At 53.1% G+C, this 17,425-nt stretch overlaps 1 protein-coding gene across 3 annotated transcripts in view; it reads right to left on the reverse strand.

The window, feature by feature from the left end:
- The window catches only part of NOL4L (nucleolar protein 4 like), a 130,200-nt gene that overhangs the window by 36,488 nt on the left and 76,287 nt on the right, over positions 1–17,425 (reverse strand). The window contains exon 1 of one of the 3 annotated variants that reach the window (XM_021077430.1): positions 2,932–2,956. The exons of 1 other annotated variant lie outside the window; for it this stretch is intronic. The gene's annotated coding sequence lies outside the window, so the exon portion shown is untranslated. Of the gene's footprint in view, positions 1–1,769; positions 1,937–2,931; positions 2,957–17,425 lie in introns of those variants that run through there. One more of the 3 variants, XM_021077431.1, reaches the window with a different exon arrangement.

Genomic DNA, 17,425 nt, shown 5'->3' on the forward strand with positions numbered 1-17,425 from the left:
AAGGCCCTGGGTGCTCTGCTCCTGCTGTTCCTCAGGAAGGTGCTGAATGGCGTCTTGCTCCTCAGCCAGTGGGTATGGGAGGAGGTGCTGTCTCCAAGCCCAGCTCCACAAAACAAGCCCACCTGGAGCTGGGGTCACGCAGGAGCTTGATGATATTCAAGGACATATTTAGGCACTAATGGTTTTCCAATGACGGGGTAATTTACTACCTGGGGGCTAAACTACCACTGGGGGCTGGGCCCTGAGTGGGCTTCCCCCCTTCCCCCAGAACAACCCACAGCTGCCAAGCAGGGAGCAAGGCAAGACAGGGCCACAGGTCATGACTCTCTCTGGAGGAGTTGTGAGCGCCCCACACCCCCCCCACCTGGGAGGACGGGGGCCCAGGCTGGGGTTTCCAGCTGATTCTGGGATAAGTAGGGCTTTATCTCAAGGGAGAATCTATTTCAAGCCACAATCCTTCTCAGAAAGAGGAGGAAATCACAGAGTCCAAACACCATTTCAGGTGAAATCAGGAGGTTATTAATCTCCCCTCAGAGCAGACAGAAAGAAAAATCAATGTTTTAGAGGGGGTAAAAAAGGTTCCATTTGAATTAATGGGTTTGTGGCTTCTCCATTGATCTGCGCCTCTTCACACTTTCTTTCCGTGCTTTTGTGCTCTTGGGGAGGAGGGAGGAAGAAGGGAATGGGGAGGAGGGGGTGGGCCTCCCGATAAGGAAAAGGACGGTCTAACCTTAACCTTTCTCCAGGAATAATGCTAATTAGCTAGGCTTAATGAGAACTTCCCCCAGGAAGCGCAGCCGGGTAAGGGCGATTGGACTCGGGCAACGCAGCTCCAAGTGGGAGTGGGGCGGGGGGGGGAGTCACTTCTGAACCCAAGCGGCTGGAATAAAAACGTGAATTGCACTCCCCCACCCCGCTGCCCCAAAAGTGTCCGGCCTTGGAGGACTAGGTGGAGAAGCGGAGAGCGGCGGACGGAGGTGTAAATCCAACTTAACCCGTGCGCGCGCCCTCGCTCCGGCCAGCGGCCCCCGCCCCATGTGCCCCTGGCAGTAAGGAAGCCCCTTCGCCTGGGCCGCCGAAGCCCCCAGCTTCCGCTCCTATGGTACACCTGACAGGGGCACCTGGTCAGCTCCGAGGAGGGACGGGGGCCGGCCGAAGTGGGCTCAACTCTGCAAACCTCCTCTCAACTCCCCGCGCCGAGGCAGGGAGCCCCTCCCTGCCACTCAACGCTTCCCGTCCTCACATCTCCAAACAGTCCACTTCCCTTCCCGCGGCGGCCGCAACCGAGCCCGGCCCCTACCGCCGCCTGCGAACGCCTTCCTCCCCGGGACGCGGTGCCGAGCCCGCTGCAAACCTTGTGGCCGCCGCACAATACCGCGGCGCGGCGCACACAATCACCGCCCCCCAGAACCCGCGTCGCGCACGGCCCGGGAGTGGGGTGCACCCGGCGGCCCCCAGCACGCGGGGTCAGGCACACCTCTCGGGCACCCCGAGGCCCCCAGAGTGCAGGCTTCACCGCCCCCACCTCACTCGGTCGCACTCGCCCGCCCCCCGCCCCAGCCCACTCCGCCCAGGGCGCAGCCGCTTCCGCGCGCCCCCCTCCTCAGCCCCGGCGCAGGAAGCTCCCCCAGCGCCCCCCTCCCCGGAACCCCCCAGCCTCCCGCCCCCCTAACCGCAGCTCAACGGCCGGCGGCAGTGGCAGGAGGAGGGGGCGGCGACCGAGGGCCCGGAAACGGCCCGATCGCGGGGATCCGGGCCGGACTCCGTACCTGGGCGGGAGGCAAGGCGGAGACCGGCGGTCGGGCTCGGCGAGTGAGCGGGGCGGGCGGCAGTGACAGCCCCACGGCTCCAGCTGCTGCTGCTGCTGCTGCCGCCGCGGCCGCCCGGGGAGAGGGGCTGGCACCGCCGCGGCGCGTCACTGCCCGGCCCGGGGGCGGGGGTGGCCAGGGGGAGGGCCCAGGCGAGCAGCGGCGGCGGCGGCGGCGCCGCGGCCGGGAGGGAGGAAGGGGGAGGGGGGCACCGGGCACGGGGAGGCGGGGGAGGGGGGCGGGACCCGGCACGGGGCGGGGCCGGGGGGAGGGGAGTGCAGGGAGGGCCGCACGCTGGGGGAGTAGGAGGAGCAGCGGGAGGAGGAGGTGGAGGGGCGGGCGAGAGGGAGGAGTGGGCACGGGGGGAGGGGGAGAGAGGGAAAGGAGGCACCCGGAGAGAGGAGAAAGGAGGGAGAAGCGGGGGGAGGGGTTGGGGAGAGGAGGAGGAAGGAGCGGGTGCTGGGCCAGGTAGGGGAGGGAGGGATGAGGGCGCGCTGGACGCGCTGCCGTGCGCTCCGGAGGGAGAGCGCTCTTAAGGGGGAAACGCTAGGAGGAAGATTCTGGCCGGGGCTGAGCCCGGGAAAGAAGGCGGTTGGGTCTGTGCCTGCCCCTCACTCCCAGAGGCCGCAGTCTTCGAGTCCGGGTTTAGGGGGTGGGGGTATGCCTGTCCAGCTCTCCGCTTCCAGGCCAGGAGAGGAAAGTCTTGGCCCAAAGAAAGTGACTCAGGCACCATTAGGAACTCTCGGCGCCCTGGGGCCTTTGGGTAGCCCTCAACCCCCCGCACGTCTCCGGGTTCTCGGGGACGCGGGTCTTCGCTGGGCGGGGCTGCTGGGCCAGAGGGCTTGGGGCCCCCGGCGGTCAGAGCGAGACCATGGTCTGGGAAGGACAGGCACGTGGTAGGCTCTGTGCCACCCCCCCTCCAGGCCCCCCCTTGCTTGATCAAGTTCAAGCTCGGGCTCCTCGGCGCGCTGCCCCACCCGCTGCCCCTCCCCTCCCCCTCCCTCTATTCCGCACCATCTCGCCTCTTCACTCTTCCTTTGTCTCTTTGCCACCACTTAGTTTACACCCTCCCCTGCTCTCCTCCTTCCCACCCGCGGGCGCCTAAGAGTCCGGCTGCGCTCACCTGTCCGACCCGAACATTTCCACGATCTCTAGCGCCCGCAGCCGACCTGCTCCCGGCTCCCTGCCCCCGCCTCCCGCGGGTCATTGTGCTCCTCTGGACCACACCGTGTGGGCTCCTTAAGGCGTGCAGGCTACAGTTGTAAAGTAATAGGATAATATCAAGAATGCTGTTCCATCCCAGACCTGGGCGCGCAGTGTCCGCAGACACGGCATCACAGTAGAGGGAAGACCTACGCGGATTAGAGACAGGGTGCTCGGCGCAGACCGACATCGTCCACCTGGGGTGCAGGGGAAGACCGCAGCGGGCGCCGCGGGGTAAGGGATGGGGGATCCTGGACCTCTGAGCAACCTCAGACTTAGCCTGAAACATAACGCGCGCGTCCCCAAACAGCAAAATTAGACCCCGACAGAGAAGATGGGTCAGGGGCAGATCCCCCCCCCCAATCCACACCCTCCGTTACAACAGATCTGCCTTCAGAAAAATCTTGTACTTTAAGGGAGAGGGGAGCTGCCCTTGTGGAATTCTGTGAGGAAATGGCCAAAACACAAAACAAAACAAACCAGCGACGATCCACCTCCTGGTTCCTCTAGTCGCATTCAAAGAGGAAGGGCAATTTCTACTGACTTTACGCTACAACTCATTCACAGTGGAACCAGCAAAGAAGAGAGAACGAGACAGACACCGCGATTGTTTGCAATTTTGAAACAGACTGCCTTTAACCCTCTAACTTTTTTCTGTAAAAAGCCTTTTTCTTTCTACTGAAAGCTTTGCATTGTGAACAATCCGAGGTAAACAAGGCTCCCTCTACAGGTACGAATTGGAAATACACCACCACAGGTTCAGGGCTCTCAGTATTAACCCATTAGAAAAATAAAAAGATGACAACATATCAAATTAATAGCACACAGGCTTCCTTCTGCACAGGCTAAAGATTTTACTGTCAATATAAAACTCACACTTTCTTTATAAAAGAGGGTCTAAGCATGTTACTCATAACACCTTTTATCCCTGAAATCAAATGTGTTTTCACTTTTCTCTGTGAGAAACCTGCTTCTCTTCCTCTGTGGAAGAGGACAGTTTGGAGTCTTCATTGCCTGAATGTCCACACACGCTAGTGCACAATAATGATTTTTAGAATTAATTAGTGGCCACGGCTCTTCAGTTCATACAGGGAAATGTGGGTGTTTCCAACGAGGAAACTGTCTTTATTCACTCTTAAAAAGAGATAATTCGGGCCCAGGATTTCCCATCTCTTCCCACCCCATTTCTAGAGACCTCTGACTTCTCCTGGCCTGAGCCACTATTTCGCAGCGGTGGTGGACATCTGGGCTTGAAATGTAAAGCCAGATCCAACTGACGTTCAAAGGTGGAATTGAACCCAGATAACTCACCTCTTTGACTAATAAGAGAGCCAGTACCGCCCAGGAGGGCAGAGCAGTGATTTTCCCTAGGCATGAAATGTGAACTTATCTTCATCCCTGAGATAAAACGGCCCCAGCCCCACTCAACCCACAGGAAACAGTTGGGAGCCCTGGAGAAGCCTGGCTGTTTAGCAGCACTGCAAATTAGGTGAGTTTTCATGTGTGCTGAAGCTTGCAGAAATCTCCCGGTTCCTTAATTCCTGCAGGAGCTGCCACTCCTCAAGTATCCTTGTATAGGTTGCTTTCTGCATCTTTGTCTCTCGGAGTGGCCACAGCATGGGTCCCAAGAAGGAATGGCATGACCTAGTTTCTTGACCACTAATTCTCCCAATGACGTGTCTCTTTTTTTCAGCCCCAGTCTGGTGGGAGACCACGACTGAGAAAGGCTGCTCCCATCTGCTTAAGGGGGCAGTACTGCCTTCATGCCCCCTCTAGGCTTCTGCAAACAGTGGGTGCCTTTGTAAATGGCAAAATTGGCAGGGCGTTTGCTCTATGGAGTTTCTAAAGCAGCAACCCCCTCCAGGCGGATTCCCATATGAAATGAGCCTGCTCCATGAGAGGGGACCCAGCCGTGGGAACCAGAAGATTTTGATTAGGAGTAACAGGATCTTAGCATGACCAGAACGGATGCTGTTCAAGCATCCCAGAGCATTAAAAAAAATTATCCCTACAAATTGCTTATTAACTATAAAAGGAACATGTACCTGCACAAGGGAGAGACTGGGAGATGCCCCCCAACCAAGTGATCAAATTCAGCAGCCCCCAAAGCAGGGCCATCAGACACGCTGTGCTCACCTCCTGAAGGGAGGCAATGAGGGAACATAGCATTGCCTGGGTTGTGTCTTCCCCATGTCATGTTCTCAAATGCTGAACCTGGATCTGATCATAAAGAGACAACCAGACATGAAATACTGAAAGACTCTCCATAAGTGTCCTGGACTCTTCAAAAGATTCATTGTCATTGGTTTGTTCTCAATCATGAGACCAAAGAGAAATAACAACCAAATGCAAAGTTTGAATCTTGGTTGGATCCCAGAAACAAGAAGCGAGGTGGAGGTGGGGTGGAGACCCAGAGGATGGGGTGGGGTGGGGGGCTGGCATGAGGGGTAGAAGGAGGCAGGGGTTGAGGGCGGCGACAAGGTGGGCTCTAGACTGGGTGGTCAGGGAAGGCCCCTCTGAGGAGTAAACTCAAATGAGTGCTCCCCTGGGATGGCAGAAGCTGACAGCTGGGTGAAGACTTAGGGGCACAGTCTTACTGGGAGTGGAAGCAACTGGTGTAAAGGCCCTGAGGTGGGTGAAGAGTTGGGGAGAAGAGGCCACATGTTAGCTGGGAAGGTCTTTCCCATAGAACACACTCAGCAGTGCAGCACTGAGCTGAGCTCAGCCTGGCCACAGGGCATGGGTCCCAAGACATGAGGTGTGTGGATTTTATTCTAAGAGCGAGGAAGCCGTGCAATCTAAATGTGTTTCTAGAGCAGAGGAGATGAGACTGTACGGAAGCAGAAATGGCGCGGGGGAGACCACTGAGGAGGTTGAATAGTAAGAGTCTAGCCAAGTGGGACTGGTTCTAGGTCTGGCTCTGACATTGAACAAGTGGCCTTGGGCCTCACACTTAACCTTTCTAAGCCTCAGTTTCCTCATCTACAGAGTGGGTAATAAGGCAGTGTGTTTAATGTAGTATTTGACCCCAAAATTTCCAGCCTCCCAGCTCTCCCCGGATGACCCTCCCCTCCTGGGATACCAGTCCGGTCCCCAGGCATGATGAACAGGGCTGTGTGGAAAGGAAAGGTGTGTGACTTCGGAGGTTAGGTCATAAAATTCAGCTTGCTCTTTCCCCAGAGGGAGTACTCGGTAAAGAGTAGCTTTTATCTTCATCGTCAGGATGCTACATTTTCAGTGCTGGTCAGAACCCTCTCGACAAACACTGCAGCAGTTTCTTCCGCCCCCAGCAGCATCTGGGCAGGCTTCATTTCACTACATACCTGTCAGCGCTTCCTATTAGTGACCGATGTTATCTTTGCCAATCTGAGAAGTGATAAGTGGGGTCTCTTCCTTTGCCTCTTCAGTGGGAATGTGAATGTATATTTATGCGTACCACGTGTTCATTGGCCACTTGTAATTCTTTTTTTTTAAAGCAACCTATTCATATTCTTTGCTCTTTTCTCTACTGGGGTTGGAGGTCTTTTTTTTTTTTTTTTTTTTTTCTTTTTTTTTCTTTTTGTAAGAATCCTTTAGAAAGGAAGGAAATTAATCTTTTGTCATTTATTTAGCAAATATGTTTCCCTTTTGTTGTTTGTTGTTGTTGTTGTTGCTTTTTAGGGTTACACCTGGGGCATATAGAGGTTCCCAGGCTAGGGGTGGAACTATAGCTGCAGCTGCCAGCCTACACCACAGTCACAGCAACGCCAGATCCTTAACCCACTGAGCAAGGCCAGGGATTGAATCCACATCCTCATTGATACTAGTCAGGTTCATTACCGCTGAGCCACAATGGGAACTCCTTTTGTTGTCTTTTTATTTTGTTTATGATGGGATTTTTTGACACATGAAAAGTTTACTTTTTTTTGTCTTTTTGCCTTTTCTAGGGCCGCTTCCCGCGGCGTATGGAGGTTCCCAGGCTAGGGGTCGAATCGGAGCCGTAGCCACTGGCCTACGCCAGAGCCGCGGGATCCGAGCAGCGTCTGCGACCTACACCACAGCTCATGGATACACTGGATCCTTAACCCACTGAGCAAGGCCAGGGATCGAACCTGCAACCTCATGGTTCCTAGTCGGATTCGTTAACCACCAACCCATGTCGGGAACTCCCCTAGTTGGATTCGTTAACCACGCGCCACGACGGGAACTCCAAAAGTTTCTATTTTTATATCATTCCATTAATTTTTTTTCTTTAGGGATTTAGAATTTCAGGTCAAAACAAAGGTTTTTTATTTATTTCCACTCTAAGATTAAAAGTGATTCACCCATATTTTCTTCTAGAGCATTTGTAGTTTCATTAGTTAAGTATTTATTCTGTTTGTAGTTTATTTCCATATAAGAAGTGAGGCAAAGATCTAGCTTATTTTGTTTCTTAATGGGTACCCAAACTGTCTCAATACCATCTTTTAAATAACTCATCTTTATCCACTGATTGGAAGTGCCATCTTTATAACACACTTTTTTCTTTTCTTTTTTTTTTTTTTTTTTTTTTTTTTTTTTTTTGCTGTGCTCAGGGCATGTGGAAGCTCCTGGGCCAGGGACCGAACCCAGGCCATAGCAGCAACCTGAGCTACTGCAGTGACGAAGCCAGATCCTTAACCCACTGCCCCACAAAAGAACTCCTCCCATTATTTTTAGAATGGTTTATTCTATTGATCTGTTTATCCCTGTTCTGATAGCATAGTTCTAGAATATATTTTATTTTTTCTTTTCTTTCTTTTTTTTTTTTTTTTTTTTTTTTTGTCTTTTTTCCTTTTCTTGGGCCGCTCCTGCAGCATATGGAGGTTCCCAGGATAGGGGTCTAATCAGAGCTGTAGCCACCGGCCTACGCCAGAGCCACAGCCACACCAGATCCGAGCCATGTCTGTGACCTACACCACAGCACATGGCAACGCCGGATCCCCAACCCACTGAGTGAGGCCAGGGATCAAACCCGCAACCTCATGGTTCCTAGTCAGATTCGTTAACCACTGCGCCATAATGGGAACTCCTATTTTATCTTTTTATAGCCACACCTGAGGCTTATTGGACATTCCCAGGCTACGAGTAAAATCAGAACTGCAGCTGTCAGCCTACACCACAGCCACAGCAACGCAGGATCCGAGCTTCATCTGCGACCTACACCACAGCCCATGGCAACGCTGGATCTTTAACCCACTGAGTTGCATCTTCACAGACACTGTTGGATTCTCAACTCACTGAGCCATAATGGGAACTCCTAGAACATATTTTAATATCTGGTAGGGCCAGCACTCACCTCTACCCCCCATGAACTGTCCTTGCCCCCAGCGTAATAAAGACAAACCCTTTGCCACAGCAGGGAGGGCTCTAGGGCAAAGGGGGGAGGGTGTTTCAGATGGAGAGGCTGTTGGGGGGCTTGGTTCCTGGAAGAGGTGACATCTACTCTGAACCAAAGAAGGTGGGGGGAATGTGACAGGTGGAAAGTGGGAAGGACATCATGGCAGGAAGAGGACCAAGTACAGAAGCTCCAGGGCTTCACACATACCTGGGTTCAAAATACCTGATCTGTGGTTGGGTAGTAACGCTGCTTATCCATTTATTCCTCACATTTGCTGGGTTTTGCACAGCTGGTTGCAACCTCAGAGTCAGTTTGACACCTTTGCTAAAATCTAGGAGAAACTGTCCAATACTGTTTCCTCATTCCCCCTCAATTTAGATAAATTTCCCATGATGCCTGTAACTAAGAGAGTCTGGCTTGTTGAAATATCCTTTCCTAACAACCACCGCAAAAGGTGAAAATTACAGTCCCTTTCTTTTTTTCTTTTTTTTTTTTTATTTTTTTGTCTTTTTGCCTTTTCTAGGGCTGCTCCCGCGGCATGTGGAGGTCCCAGGCTAGGGGTCTAATCAGAGCCGTAGCCGCCGGCCTACATCACAGCCACAGCCACGCCAGATCTGAGCCACGTCTGCGACCTGCACCACAGCTCACAGAAACGCCGGATCTTTAACCCACCACAGCTCACAGAAACGCCGGATCCCTAACCCGGCCAGGGATTGAACCCGAAACCTCACGGTTCCTAGTCGGATTCGTTAACCACTGCGCCATGACGGGAACTCTGAAAATTACAGTTTCATCAATTGCCTTTTCAGAAATGTGCTGCTTTAAAATGTCATCAGTTAATCTCTGTTCATATCCCTCTCCTACTCCAGAACCTGCAATAGCTCCCAAATGCTGGCAGAGTCAAATCAGAGCTCTCTGGTCTGGCCTTAGATCCTTCTGTTTCAAACTATGAACTCTGCTTCAGACAGACTCACCATCTTCTGTCCCTCAGTCACCCGTGTGACCCCCTCCATGCCTTTGATCACGCACGCACTTCCAGACCCAATTTCTCCAAATCTGTGTGTGGACGCCCTACCACATGCCAGGCACCATGAAAAGTACAGGTGACAAAAGAATGAACAACATGGATACAAGTCTGCCCACTCGGGGCCTGCAGGCCAGCAGAATAGAGGCAGATTAAGCGGATAACCACAAAGTTTCTGGTCACAGCAAATATATTTATACCTGAAAATTGTGTGACCTGCTAAGAAGGAAGTGCCTAGTATATGAGAAGGACATAGTGGATCCTGGAGGGCTCCACTGAAGAGATGACATTTAAGTGGCACACTGAAGGATTCACTAGGTAGAAAGATACTTTGGCCCATCAGCAAAGACATCCTCCTCCACCCCTGTCACATCTAGGCATCTTTGAACTTGGAGCATCAATCTCATAGCCCACCCACCTGGCTCTGGGGGCAGGTCTCCATCAGTCTTAGTTCACTTAATGCACGTGTGTTACTTCCCATTTCCTCCCTTGTATCTCACTTCCCCAAGTGCACCGTGAGCTCTCAGGGGCTGAGATAGGCTCAGGGTCCCTGGCAGCTTCCTGCACACAGTAGGGACCCACCACTGCATCACTCAGGACCCCGTCCTGCCCCCTGCCCAGCACGCCCTGAGGTCTGCCAGAGAGCTCTGAGTTAAGCAGGCCCTCCAAACATAGGCCACACTTTGTAACTCCCCAGGGCATGCACCCGCCTCCCCTCTCGTCCTTCTTTCCCGCACCTCTGGAGAGGCTCAGTCAAAAAGCCAAGCCCTGAGCCGGCATGACCACTCCCGGGTGTGCAGACAACAGGAATGAGCACCGATGAGGAACAGGTATGGGAATGGTCACAGCAGCACGATTCACAGTAGCCTCGGCCTGGAACCACCCACATGTCCATCAGTGGGGAATGGGTGGCTGTGGGACTTCTATGCTGTGGAATCTGGCTCAGTCACTGGGAGGAATAAAGGTGCAGGCCCCAGCACAATGAGCCTCACACTCATGCTTGTGGGCAACAGAGCCCAGGCTGGAGGATTCTAGTTACATAAAGCTCTAGAACAGGGCGAAGCAATCTGTGCTATCAGAAGTCAGGATAGTGGCCAGACGGGGCCAGAAAGGGTCTTTGGGGGTGCTGACAATGTCCTGTTTCTTGATGTGAGAATTCATCACAGCGGGAGGGTTCAGTTTGTGAAGATTTACTGAACTGTCCACTTAATGATAGTGCTTTTTCTTTCTTTCTTTTTTTTTTTCTCTTTTTGTCTTTTTGCCTTTTCTAGGGCTGCTCTCACGGCAACGCCAGATCCTTGACCCACTGAGCAAGGCCAGGGATCGAACCCACAACCTCATGGTTCCTAGTCGGATTCGTTAACCACTGTGCCACGACGGGAACTCCGATAGTGCTTTTTCTCTATGCGTATTATACTCCCATAAAAGTTCAAAAAAGGGGCCGGGGCTGGGGGGAACTAAAACCAGTTACCACGGCTGAGTAGCTTAGAGTTCAGTGCAACCGACTGCGGTGGCCCACACCAGCCCGAGCACCGTGCTGGGTGGTGTATATGTTACCTTATCGAACCAGCCAAATAACAAGGTTGACATTAACTGCCATTCTGCGCAAGCAGAGTTGGGGCTCTGGGAGAAAGATTAAAGGACACATCCAATAGCTCGGAGACCAGGGGACATGCCCACAGCTGCCGAGCTTGCGCTGGTCCCCAGAGTGTGCGGTGGGCCTTGCTGGGGCGCTCTGCTCTGCTGTGCCTCACTGCCCGCCAGCAGAGCAGAGAGGGGAACCCACCAGAGCGAGTCTGGGGCACTCTGGAAGTTTGCCGGGGGCTGGGAGCTGGGAATGGGCCAGGGCTGCTCCCGGGCAGTCAGCCTCTGGCCAGACCCCCAGGCTTCTCCATGCAGCCGCTGAGGGAGGTGGAGCCTGGGGAGTCTGGCTGGAGGAGAGGCAGAGCCCCTCTGTGGGCTGCCAGACGCTGGGACACCCGGGCAGGCGGCACTTGCCAATTCAGCCCCAACATGACTGAGCCCACAGGTGAGGGTATGTGTGGGGGTGGGTAGCAGCCAAGGCTTTGGGGACCAGAGCTACTGCCCAGAGGTCTTTCTGGTAGCCGGAATCACAGGTTGGTGCTCAGCATCTGGGGTCGGGGCAGAAGGGAGCCGGGGAACTGGGGCTGCGTCTTGCTCGAATTCAGGCCCTTCCTCGGTGCGGCCTCAGGCAGGTGACCTAACTTCCCCCAGCCTCAGTTTTTTCATCTCTGAAATGGGGTCTTAATAGCAGGAGCTTGTTTCCAAAAGCTGCTGTGTGGCTTATAGGCAGGGACGCCTGCAGGGGGCTGGACTGGTGCCTGGCGTGGAACACCTGCCCAAATCTTGTTACTGTTAGCCCTGAGGATGAGGATGAGGACGAGGGGAGAAATAAGCAATTAATGACCCGACACCAGTCAACAAACATTTGCTGAGCCCCTGCTGTGTGCCGGGGGCCTGACCCAGGCGAGAGACTGTGGTGATGAGATGAGCTGATGCAGACCTGCGCCCATGAACCTGCCCGGGGCGGGGGCCACTCGGGGCCTTGGCCAGCTGTTGCCCTCTCCCTTGCTTTTTCCTTTTCCTTCTCTCCTCTGCTCTTTGCTTGGGAATTAACAGCATTACTGTGGGAGAGAGCACAGCCTTCCCTCACACTTACTCTATGACTTCAGGGGAATCACCTGAACTCTGTGACACGGAGCCTCAGTTTCCCCATGTTGTCCGTGAGGGTCCTGGCACGCGTTCCTGCTTTCCTCCTTGCCACTCCCTCCTCTCTTCTCCTTCCTCCCTGCTCCCCCTCTATTTCCTTTCCTTACTATTTTTCCCCTTTCCCAAGCCTTTGGCAACTTCACACCCAAAGGCATGGTCCAGCTCAGCTGATAGCACCCAGGCCACGGCCGATGCTGTGGACTAACTTACCTAATACCCAAACCCAACATTTCTTTCTTCTGTTTCTCAACAGAGGGTGGGAAACAAAATTCTTTTTTTCCCAGCCCCGCCTTGCAGCTGCAGGTGGCCAGGTGATCCTGGCCAATAAGATGTCAACAGAAGTCTACTGGCCAACTCTCCAGGAAGGTTTTGCCTTGTACTAAGCTTACACCCTTCCCATTTTCCTCTCACCTTGAATGTGGACAAGATGGGTGGAGCAATAGCAGCCAACCTGCAAGTGTGGGGAAAAGGTCAGCATCACAGAGACACCAACCCACTGTGGCCCAACAGCTGCTCCTCCATTCTTCCTGTCTTCAGGTGTAAAACAACCTTCACATTTTGCTATTCAGTCAGCTGGGTTTTTGGACCTGCCATCAAAAGCATCCCTGGCTGTTTCACAGGGCTCCTGTTTGCCGATGGACTGGACAGCAAGGCCTCTACTCCCATGTGGGCTTTTCTCTAGAGGGTCCTTAAACAGATAGAGGAGGGCAGCTGTGTGGGGGCACCTGCTCTGGACACTGTGGTGCATGGAGGACCCTGCAGAGGGAAAGCTGCACATACAGGTGTGTTCCAGTTAAAGAAGTTCTTCTGTTTCTATCCTATTTTTCTTGAAGCAGCCATTCCAAACATCCAAGGCCTAAAAATGACCGTGAGGCTGGCGAGGCATGGACTCTCTTCCTCCCGTCTACTGAGGAGGCAGCTGCAGAAGAGATTGGAGTGGCCACCCTGAGGCCAGGCTGCCTGTGGTCATGGTGGGGTAAGCCCTGCTCCCCACCTGTCTTTAGCACCAGCCCAAAGCTCAGGGCTATCCAGGCTGCGAGGTGCAGGGGGGCTGGCTGGGGCAGGGGAGGGGTGGGTGGGCAGAGCTCCGGGGCCCTCTCCCAGCTTCTCAGGGACATGCCTGCCTGCTGCTGACCCCTGACATACTGACTTCCTCCCCAGAAGAGTTTCCTTGAAGAAAGGGGTTCCTCTGTCAAAAAGCAAACTTTGAAAACCACTGAAGTCTGGCCCAAACCTGCTGTTGCAGTAACAGGGAAGCTGCAGCATGGAGAAGTGAAAGTTAGACAGCTGGTGCGGGGCAGAGCCACACCTAGAGTCAGAGTTGCTGGGCTGTCTGGGGCGCTCATGTCCACTTACTGTCACCTCCAGCTAAGTCTCTCTCTCCCCTGGTGGAGGAAGATGCTCTAGGAGGCTTTGCGCCTCACACAGGTGGGTGAGAGCATTCCTTTGCGGGCTGCTCAGGCTTAACCCAAGCACATCTCCCCCTGGCTCCCCTTTCCGAGTCCCCTCTGCTGTTCCCACCCCAGGGCCTTTGCACTTGCCGTCTGCTCTACCTAGAAAGCCTTTGCCCCAGAGGGCTGGCCACTTCCTATCATTCGGGTCTAGGCTCAGATGCCATCTTTTCAGAGAGGCCTTCTCACCCAGAGGCTTGGTCTATCAACAGAGTCCATTTTAATTCTCTGCCCCAAACCTTTTCCTTTTGCGTATTTTATTTTTCTTTCTGACGTCCTCTCTGCAGCCCATGAGCTCCCTGAGAGTGGGCTCCTTGTCTGTTTCACTCACTGTTGTATCCGCAAGTGCTCAGGACAGTGTCTGGGACATTGAAGGAACTTAAATGATTTCTGAATGAGTGAAGGAGGAGATTTTTAAAAAACTATACAAACACAGGGTGGCAGGGAGGCCAAGGGTGTTTGTGTAGTGGGAGGGCTGTGAGCAGAAGCCATGGGACTCTGTCCTCTCTGTCTGAGTGGCGGTGGGGGAGCTCCCAGCCTGGTGGGGGTCGACACCCGGTCACCCCATGAGGTCACCCTCTGAGCAAATCGAAGCAGCCGGCACAAACTCACAGTGTGACACTGTGCCGTGCTGCCCTCAAAAGAAAAAAGGGAGGGGGTGTTAATGAGGTAAACACAATCAAGACCCGGAAAAATCTTGGCCCTGCTTCTACAGAGTCCACCCAGAGCCATTATCTCTAATTGATCGCCAGACATCAGCTGCTGAAGCGTCTGAAACCCTCCTGCATTTTCCAGGTCTGGTTACAAAGCCCGGGCCCGCCCACCTGCCCACCCACCCACTGAGTGGGGTCAGGTCTCCTGGACCAGCTCTTTGCTGGGGGCCGGGACCTGTCTGGGCCCCACCTGAGAAGGAGCCATCACGCTGGCAAGGGCGGGGAGGGGGCACGAAGCTGTGTAAAAACCACGAGCCACAAACGACTGGCCGCCAGGAGCCGAGTCGCCTGCACTGTGTGTGATGCCTTAAGCCGAAGGTTCCACAAAGCCACCAGGGGTCTCGCCCTCCAAAAAATGTGACCGAAAATAGGGAGGACTGGAGAATGCACCAGATGAGATCCTCCAAGAACTGAAGGTAGGAGTTTCATTGTTGACAACAACAACAATAACAACAGGACTTGGCCACAAGACAACGGGGCCTGTCTGGGTCTCAGTGGGGCCGGACTCAGAGTTGGAGGCAGGGTCACAAGGTCGGCCCGCGGTTCAGGGACCATCTGGACATTGTGAGCTGCTCCTTCCTGGCGCGGCCAGGAGAGACGCCTTCTTTCCTGTTGGGTCTCTCCTGTCCTAAGTGACAGAGCCGGGAGCAGGGTGCCTGCGGGGGCGGGGGTTCTCAGTCAGAGCTCCGTGAAGACAGAGCCGCCCCCATTTATGGAGGCCCAGGTAGGGGCTCCTGACCTTGCTCCTGCCTTTTCTCTTGACACAGATAAAGCGTGTCTCAAGGCCAACCTCACACGCAGGATTCTGCTCCAGGCGCCAGGCAGCTCTCCTGCCTGCACCAGTAAATTATGGGCACTGCGTGCATTTTCCCCCCAGATAATGAAGCTGAAAGGCCACATCAGCATCCTTGCACGCATGGGGGTGGATTCAGCAGGCTGGAAGGGGACTGAGGCTCTAGAAGCTGAGGGGGACAATGGGCTGCTTAGGTTCAGGCTATCTACTAACTCCATTAGGCAACTAGCTTTCGAGACAGGATGTTGGTTGTTGTCTGCTTCTTTCCCACAGGGCTTCAGGGAAGCAGGAGGAAAGAAGGGAGATACAGCCGTCTCTGAACCCAGGCTGCCCTGGCAAAACAGCCATGATGCTCATTTTCTTGGAGTATTTGGAAACTGCAGCCAGTTTCTTGAAAGCACTTGAGGATTCTCAATGATGTATATCCCTCACGAAAATAATGGCCCCTAACAAAGATGTTTGTCAGCGGGGTTTTGTCCTCTCGAAAAAGAGGTTTCCCAGAAAACTTCCCCTCTCAAGTTCGGAAAGGCCCTGTTTGCCTGTTGCTGTCCTTCGGAGGATGGTGCCACTGGGCTGTCAAGGTTCACAGCCCTCAGATTCCAACACAAGATCATGATGCTCCTGGATCACAATCCACCCCGTTTTGGGGTGATAGAAAGGCCTGTGGTCAAAGGGCCTCAGCTTAGCATTTTATGTGGTCAGATCAACGATGCCTCCAGAGTGTCTTTCCCTCACCAAGAAGGGTGTACACAATTTTTTAGGCAGGAAACATTTTTCTTTTTCCAAATAACTCTTTTTTTCAAGCCAAGAAAACTTTTAAAAAGAAGGATGACAAGGAAGGGAACAACTCCTGCTGGATAGTAAGACGTAGTAGTTTATGAGACGTATTAGATATTAAGACATATTACTCTTAAAACAGTGTGGAGCTGTTACATGACTAGACAAAGAAACCAAAGGACTGAATAGAAGTAGATTCTGTTTCAGATAGTAATTTGGTAAATTATAAAGGTGGCATCCCAAATCGATGGGAAGAAAACAGACTCTTTTTTGTTTTGCTGTTTTAGGGCCGCACCCGAGGCATTTATGGAGGTTCCCAGGCTAAGGGTCAAATCAGACCTATAGATGCTGGCCTACGCCACAGCCACAGCAATGCCAGATCCAAGCTGTGTCTGCGACCTACACTTCAGCTCACGGCAATGCCAGATCCTTAACCCACTGAGCGAGGCCAGGGATCGAACCCGAAACCTCATGATTCCTAGTCCGATTCCTTTCCACTGTGCCACGAAGGGAACTCCTAGATTCTTTAATAAATAATGTTGAGGAGTTCCCGTCGTGGCGCAGTGGTTAACGAATCGGACTAGGAACCATGAGGTTGCGGGTTCGATCCCTGCCCTTGCTCAGTGGGTGAAGAATCTGGGGTTGCCGTGAGCTGTGGTGTAGGTCACAGACGCGGCTCGGATCCCACGTTGCTGTGGCTCTGGCGAGGCTGGCGGCTACAGCTCTGATTAGACCCCTAGCCTGGGAACCTCCATATGCCGTGGGAGCGGCCCAACAAATGGCAAAAGACAAAAAATAAATAAATAAATAAATAAATGGTGTTGACCCAAAGGGAGCCATATCTCATCTAAAAATGTATCAGGAAAAGCTCCAAATGGATCAAAGATTAAATGGGAAAAATGAAAATGTAGATTCTTTTTTTTTGTGCTCTGTCAGCTGAGAGGGTCTAAAAGAAAGGACATCCCAGTAGCAATAAGCACACTTAGTATACAGATCTTGGTTTTTAATATGATCCTACAATAAAAAAAAAAATCAGAGCTCCTTGGAGATATGGCTGATTTTAGGACTGGGGAAGAAAATACAAAAAGATGAGCCTGTCACATCTTGCAGTACCAGAAAGTAAAGGAATGCTAAAATGATACAACATCCTGCAAAAACGCATCGATGAGGGTATATCAAAAGAGCCCAGGAGCCAAATGAAAGTGTTCCCAGGGGCCAAAGCTGGAAGAGTTTGAGCATCAGAATAAAGCACGACTGAACTGTAGCCCAAAGTATAGAATAAATAAGTAGCCATATAGATAAATGATTGAATGAGTGAATAAATTTATAAATGAGGAAGGAGAGACAAATCTCCTATGCAAAAGAATTCCAAACAGTGTATGTGGGTACTCGGCCCTCAGGGAGGGAGAAGATAACCCCCGCTCCTCAGGTGTGGGCTGCGCACCGCGACTTCCTTCCCGAGTGAACAGCGTAGAGTGGGGGTGCGGGTAAAAGGACTCGACCATCAGGAGGCCTGACAAATACTGTCTCAGCCAGGTGTGACCAAGGCGACACCAACAGTCATGAATCACCGTGACAGTATATACCC

The sequence above is a fragment of the Sus scrofa genome, chromosome 17 (genome assembly GCF_000003025.6).
Source record: "Sus scrofa isolate TJ Tabasco breed Duroc chromosome 17, Sscrofa11.1, whole genome shotgun sequence".
In the NCBI taxonomy this organism is placed as follows: Eukaryota; Metazoa; Chordata; class Mammalia; order Artiodactyla; family Suidae; genus Sus; species Sus scrofa.